Here is an 8,073-nt window from a genome sequence, read left to right as displayed (position 1 = left end):
CTTGCAAGGGGCAATTGAGGTTTCATCTTGTAATCATCTAAGTTCAAGACAAAAGAGATTTTTGGAAGGTTTCACCATATCTTGGCTAAGACTTTCTTTACTCTTTTTGTATTTGTAATTCATGATGATTTACATTAATGAAGTTATGAGTGTTTCATCATTCATGAGTAGCTAATTTTCTTTATCTAGGGAGTAGATGAAGCTTATTGCCAAATGATATGAAGTAATTGTGATTTATACTTGTTATGTCTTGTATTAACTTATCTACTTGTGTATGTTGGATTACTTGTTGTTGCTTGATCACCAATAGCAGGTTTATAGTTGTTTTTACTCATTGAGAAATGGTAAAAATAATGGAATGACATAAGTAGAGCTTGAGTAGTATATTCATGAGAATAGAAATACATTCAAGTGGATAAAATCTATATTTCAGGTATGCACAAAACAGATTTAGTATTTTCCAAGAGATTAGGAAAAACTAATCTGTTTTAACCCATTATTATCATGAGAATGTGATTTTGGTATTGTTGGAAATGAATCCTTGGTTAAACAAGAGTTGTAACAAGTGTTAAATTCATTCATTTTAGATCTTTTGTGTCATAAGTGGAATCTACATCCCTAGATCTTAATATTTAGTGAATTCTACTCCTTTTGTGAAATTGCATTTATCTAGTTAAGAATTTTTGTAGTTGGATTAAATTCTGAATTTTCTACTCAAATTTATTGTGAGTCTAGATAATAGAGTAAATTAGTATCTAATAATTGTTTTAATTGCTCCTCGTGGGATCGACCCGATACATACCCAATATTACGATTTTGGCCTGTATACTTGCAGTAAAACGGGTATAATTCAGAGTTAAACTTGCACTTGAAGTAAAAATCCGTCAAGTTTTTGGCGCCGTTGCCGGCGAGCGGCAATATTAGAACCTAATCATCTTTATTAATTTAGACAGCTTTATTTTTATTAATTGAGTTGATTATATTTAAGTCTACATTGTAATCAATTTTTGACAATTGAAGTTGCATAATATCTCTTATTTCTGTTTGTAGTGTATGCACCGGGCATCTCGGGAAGTTACACCTTTCGATCCAGAAATTGAGAGGACACTACGTAAACAAAGGAGGCATCCACCTCAGCAAGAGGAACAAGAGATTTGGCAACCAATAGAGGAAATCTTAATAGAGCTTCCAATTGAAGAAGAAATGGCCGAAAACGAAGCAAATAGGCGAGTTCTATGAGATTTTGCTCTACCGTTTGCTCTACCGGGAACACAAGGATCTCAAACAAGCATAGTAAGGCCTACGGTAAATGTTAACAATTTTGAGATTAAACCATCACTTATCCAAATGGTTCAACAATCTCAATTTGGAGATAATGCAGTAGAAGATCCTAATTCGCACCTAACTATATTTTTGAAAATTTGTGATACAATTAAAATAAATGGAGTTAGTGATGATGCTATAAGGCTAAGATTATTCCCATTTTCATTGAGAGATAAGGCCAAACTTTGGCTACATTCTCATGCTCCTAATACTTTCATCGGATGGGATGATTTATCAAGAGCATTCTTGAATAAGTATTTTTCACCAGGTAAGACTGCTAAGCTAAGAATGGATATCACTAGTTTTAGCCAATTGGAAGGTGAATCATTATATGAAGCATGGAAAAGGTTTAGAGATTTGCTTCGAAAATGTCCACATCATGGACTGCCGGAGTGGTTAATCATACAAACCTTCTATAATGGTTTAGTTTTTTCTACTAAAACTATGATCGATGCAGCTGCAGGTGGAGTTTTAATGGGTAAATCATCCCAAGAAGCTCAGAATTTGATAGAAGAAATGGCCGCAAATAACTACCAATGGGCCAATGAGAGAGGTAATACAAGACGTCACGCAGGTATGATAGAAATGGACACTCTCAATATGCTGAGTGCTCAAATGAATAATGTGATGAAATTGCTAAGTAGACAAGGTGGAGTTGATCCAAGTTCATCTAATGCAAATATGGCATGTTGTTCTATATGTGGAGGTGAATATGATACTAATGAATGTGTTGATTCTGAGCAGGTACAATTCGTCAATAATTACAATCGAAGTGCTCAAAATAATCCCTACTCGAATACTTACAATCCGGGGTGGAGAAATCATCCAAACTTGGGATGGAAGGACCAAGAAAATCAACCAAGGCCAACCAATCCACCGGGGTTCCAATCAAGGCAACCACAAACTGAAACTAAACCTGGCTGGGAGATGGCAGTGGAAAAACTTGCTAAGGTTACCTCGGACAGATTTGAACGAGTAGAAGGGACACTGGATCAACTCACTACAATGTACAGGAATGTAGAGGTCCAAATTGGTCAAATTGCTAGTTCTTTGAATAATCGAAATCAAGGAGAATTACCTAGCAAAACAGAGGTCAATCCTAAGGAGCATGTGAAAGCCATTACTCTTCGTAGTGGTAGACAATTAGAAGATCCTCCAATGATGGAAGTTGAGAAAGATGAGAATGAAAAATAAGAAGAAAAGCTGAGGAACCAAGAGGCGATTGTGGAGGAAAATAGTCGGGAGAATCCAAGAGAAAAGCAATCATCATCTTCCACTACCATTCCAATACCTCCTGCGGTTCCATTTCCACAAAGACTAAAGCAAAATAAGTTTGATAAAGATTTTGAAAAATTTGTTAAACTTTTCAAACAATTGCACATTAACATTCCTTTTGCCGATGCTATTTTGCAGATTCCGTTTTATGCGAAATTTCTCAAGGAAATCATGACTAGAAAAAGAAAGTTGAAAGATTGCGAAACAATAGCATTAACGGAGGAATGTAGTGCAATTATTCAAAATAGGCTACCACCGAAGTTGAAGGATCCGGGGAGTTGTTCTATACCTTGCACCATAGGTAACGTTGATTTTTCTAAGGCATTGTGTGATCTTGGTGCTAGTGTATCATTAATACCTTTAACGGTGGCTAGACAATTGGATTTGCATGAGTTTAAACGCACTAATATTATTTTGCAACTAGCGGATCGGTCTATTAGATATCCATTGGGAGTGTTGGAGAATGTATTGATAAAAATTCAAAAATTTATCATTCCAGTGGATTTTGTGGTGTTAGATATGGAAGAAGATATATCTATGCCAATTATTCTTGGTAGACCATTTTTATCTACTGCAGGTACTATTATTGATGTCAAAAATGGCAAGCTTAAGTTTCAAGTAGGTGAAGAAGAGATAGAATTTAATTTGAATGAAATGAAAAAATACCCTTCTTTTACCGATCATGCTTATTCTATTGGCACAATTGATAAATTAACCCAAGAGATGAGTCAAGTCAACTTTGACTTAGATCCTCTTGAGTATTGTTTAATGAGTTTAGGTAAGCAAGAAGATGTTTGTGAAGAAATTGAAGAATTGACCAAGTACTTGGATTTTCAAGCACCTTATAAAAGGGGTAATTTGTATGAAAATCTTGACCAAAGAAAAGGGTTTTCACAACCTTCAGAAATTGAACCTCCAAAGTTAGAGCTCAAGCCACTTCCAACTCATCTAAGGTATGAATTTCTTGGAGAAAATAGCACTTTACCTGTAATTGTTAGTGCTGACCTTGATGATGAGTAGTGTGCAAAGTTGTTAAGAGTTCTAAGAAGGCATAAGAAGGCAATTGGATGGACAATTTCAGACATTAAAGGTATAAGTCCTTCTATATGCATGCATCGAATTTTATTGGAGGATGGTTGCAAACCAGTGGTGGAAACACAAAGAAGACTCAATCCAAACATGAAAGAGGTGGTAAGAAATGAAATTCTTAAGTGGCTTGACTCAGGTATAGTTTTTCCTATCTCCGATAGTGTTTGGATTAGTCCAATTCATGTGGTACCAAAGAAAGGTGAAATAACTACAATCGTGGGTAAAAATGATGAATTGATTCCATCTAGACTTGTGGTAGGGTGGAGAGTGTGTATTGATTATCGTAAGTTAAATACGGTAATAAGAAAAGATCATTTTTTCCTACCATTTCTTGATCAATTATTGGAGCGAATAGCTGGATATGAATTTTATTGCTTTCTTGATGATTTTTCAGGATATAATCAAATAGCTATAATTCCAGAGGATCAAGAGAAGACTACATTTACATGTCCTTATGGCACTTTTGCCTTTAGAAGGATGCCATTTGGTTTATGCAATGCACCTGCGACTTTTTAACGTTGCATGATGGCTATATTTTCAGATTATATTGAGAAAATTATGGAGATATTTATGAATGATTTTTCTGTATATGGTTCATCTTTTGACCATTGCCTTCATAATTTGGAATTGATTTTGCAGAGATGCGAGGAAACAAATCTTGTACTGAATTGGGAGAAATGCCATTTTATGGTAAAAGAAGGGATTGTCTTACGACATAAGATTTCCTCCAAGGGAATTGAGGTGGATCAAGCCAAAATAGAAGTCATCGAAAAATTGCCACCCCCAAGCAATGTCAAGGGGATAAGGAGTTTTTTAGGACATGCTGGTTTTTATAGACGTTTTATTAAAGATTTTTCTAAAATAGTAAAGCCATTATGTGATTTATTATGTAAAGATACCCCTTTTCAATTTGATGACAATTGTTTGGTTGCATTTGAAAGGTTGAAGAAGGAATTGATTTCGGCCCCAATTATAACTTCGCCCGATTGGTCACTACTATTTGAATTGATGTGTGATGCAAGTGATTATGCGGTTGGAGCAGTTTTGGGACAAAAGAAAGAAGGACGATTGCACGTCATTTACTATGCTAGCAAGTTGCTAAATGAGGCACAACTCAATTATACAACTACAGAAAAAGAGCTATTGGCAGTGATATTTGCTTTGGATAAATTTAGATCTTATTTAGTAGGATTTAAAGTTATTATATATACGGACCATGCGGCTCTTAAATATTTGTTACATAAAAAAGATGCAAAACCAAGACTAATTCGGTGGATTCTTTTATTGCAGGAATTTGATGTGGAGATAAAAGACAAAAAGGGAACGAAGAATCTAGTAGCGGATCATCTATCACGCCTAGAATATATTCCAGTAAAGGATCAAGTTCCTATTCAAGAGAATTTTTCGGATGAATTTGTCCTAGCAATTATCAATTCTCCATGGTATGCTGATATTGCTAATTTTTTGGTAAGTGGAGAGATTTCAAGGGGATTTAATTACCATCAAAAGAAGAAATTCTTACATGATGTCAAAAGTTACTTTTAGGAGGAACCATTGCTGTATAAACATTGTGCCGATGGTATGGTACGTAGATGTATTCCCGAAAATGAGGTACATAATATTTTATATCATTGTCATAACCTTGAAACAGGTGGTCATTTTAGCACTTCAAAGACTGTGGCAAGGGTATGGCAATCAGGGTTTTATTGGCCAACTATGTATCGAGATGTTCGGGAATATGTTAAAAGTTGTGATGCATGCCAAAGAACTGGAAATATATCTCGAAAGAATGAAATGCCCCTAACTACCTTCTTAGAAGTTGAGTTATTTGATATATGGGGTATAGATTTTGTGGGACCATTTTCAAGTTCTTTTAATAATAAGTACATCTTAGTAGCAGTGGATTATGTTTCTAAATGGGTAGAAGCAATAGCTTCACCTACTAATTGCTCTAAGGTTGTACTCCGATTCCTTAAAAAAAATATTTTTTATAGGTTTGGTATACCTAAGACCATAATAAGTGATGAAGGAAAACATTTTTGTAACAAACAACTGGATTCCTTATTGTTTAAATATGGCTGTAGGCACAAGACATCACTCCCGTACCATCCTCAAGCCAATGGACAAGCGGAGCTAGCTAATCATGAGATAAAACTCATTTTGGAGAAAACTGTGAATAAATCACGCAAGGATTGGGGTACAAAGCTAGATGACATACTATGGACTTACCGAACGGCATTTAAGACTCCCTTAGGGATGTCACCGTATCGTTTAGTCTATGAAAAATCTTGTCACTTACCTGTAGAGATTGAAAATAAAACTTATTGGGCTATTAAAGCAATTAATATGGATTTTAATCTTGCAGGCGGAAGGAGATTACTTGAACTGAGTGAATTGGAGGAACACCGATTACATGCATACGAAAATGCCAAAATTTATAAAGAAAAGATCAAATATTGGCATGACAAGCACATGCACATTATTCCTAAACAATTTCAGGTAGGGCAAAAAGTGCTTTTATTCAATTCACGCCTGAGGTTATTTCCAGGAAAATTGAAGTCAAGGTGGTCTGGACCATTTGAAGTCACTCAAGTATTTCCCTACGGAGCGGTTGAAGTGGCAAATTCAAGAAATGAAAGGTTTAAGGTCAATGGACAACGATTGAAACCCTACTTAGCAGGTGAAATCGTACCCAAGGGGCTTATATGTCTTTTGGGCGAGCCCTCTTCAATTTAAGAACCCTAATATGTGAGTCGAGCCAATGACTATAAACAAGAGCGCTAATTGGGAGGCAACCCAATGTTTATGTTATATGTGTTAATTTGGTGTGATTTTGTGGTTTGAATAAGTGTTTTAGTTAATTTGTTGTTTTGGTGTTATAGGGTTGACAATTGGAAGCAAGAATGACCATTTGAGGTAAAAAAGGTGAACTTTGATCAATCCACTCAACCTCTTGATTTGCGTAAAGGTGTATTTGATCCGTCGAAAAGGGGTAAAATGCATGTTTTTATCATTTCACATGTGCGCACATTAATAAATTTTGCAAACAAATGATCCATGATGCATTTTGAGTGATTGGAGTACCAATGGTAATTTTTCAAAGTTCATTTTCTGCAAAAAAAAAAAAAAAAAAAAAATTGCAGAAGAAAACGCACCTAGCATAAAAACGCGCTTCTTTGTCGCGTTTTCCTCAAAACATGTTTCCAATTCTGCAACCACAATGAAGAAAACGCACTTAAAAACGCGACATAGAGTCGCGTTTCTCAGATAAATCGCGTTTTCAAGCCTGGATCATAATCCAAAAACCCGACTTCAAATACGCGACTCAAAGTCGCATTTTCCAACACAGTCGCGTTTTCGTTTCTGCAAGATTTGTGCATGAAACGATACTTCAAAAACGCGAGTTGAAGGCGCGTTTTCAGTCGCATTTTTTGTCTCTGAATATAGCCTTCAGAAACGCGATTTCAGCTTCATTTCTTTCTCTCTTCTTAATTTTCCAGGCGCGTTTTTCTTCTTCTCTTCTACCCAACTCACAAATCTTCAATTTTGTTCCATAATCTTGCTAGAAACATCAACCCAACACCTTTTGAGCTTTATATAACCTTTTTAACCAATTAAAATCCAAGAAAAACACCTCAAATTCAGTTTTTGAAGGATTGAAGGTTAGGGTTCTTCAACTCTAATTACTTCAATTGGAGGTCAATTGGAGGTTGTTTCATAGGACTTTTTGCATTTTTAGCTTCACCAAACATCCTTCTACGTGATTGAGGTAAGTTTTTTCATCAAATCTTTTGATTTTAGAAAATCATATTTTTTATCCTGAGCTATCTGACATCTTTTAATGTCGAAAATTTGATGATGTATTTGATTATTTTTGAATTTATTCATACTTATTGAGATTGTTTAAGTATGTTTATGAGTTTAAATGTAGCAATTTGTTGGTCATTATTGCTTTATAAATTCATAATTGCTATATTTGAAGGAAAATGAAAAATGAAGTTAGGATGTTTTTGAGCCATTGGTGATGTTTAATTATGGTTAAGAATGGTTAGTGAATGATGTTTGAGTATGTGCATTGTGTATAGTGAGTAATTTGGTTGATTTGGTGAGTTAATTGGTTTAATTTTTGCTTAAACATGATTATAGCTAAAAGCATATTTTTATTGTTAAGTTTAAATAGTTATAATCATAATTGTTGTTAATTTCACTGATTGGGTTATAATTATTCAATATCTTGTTTCAATTGGTGATTTTGAGCAATTTTTGGCATAAATTATGGCTCTTCTTGATTCGGTCTTTTACATTAGTTATTGGACGAATTATCACTTGCAAGGACACATTAGAAATTATTTGGATCATTTTAGGATATTCATTGTCAAATTGTAC

At 34.8% G+C, this 8,073-nt stretch overlaps 1 non-coding gene across 1 annotated transcript; it reads right to left on the bottom strand.

The window, feature by feature from the left end:
• Window positions 1-1,602: 1,602 nt before the first annotated feature.
• Window positions 1,603-1,709, bottom strand: LOC113702567 (small nucleolar RNA R71). Its single transcript, XR_003451205.1, has one exon. It is a non-coding gene; the product is annotated as a small nucleolar RNA R71 (small nucleolar RNA).
• Window positions 1,710-8,073: the final 6,364 nt, after the last annotated feature.

This window comes from Coffea arabica, chromosome 7e (genome assembly GCF_036785885.1).
Source record: "Coffea arabica cultivar ET-39 chromosome 7e, Coffea Arabica ET-39 HiFi, whole genome shotgun sequence".
Classification (NCBI taxonomy): Eukaryota; Viridiplantae; Streptophyta; class Magnoliopsida; order Gentianales; family Rubiaceae; genus Coffea; species Coffea arabica.
The sequence above is the reverse complement of the archived record's forward strand: the minus strand, read 5'-3'. Positions and strand labels throughout refer to the sequence as shown.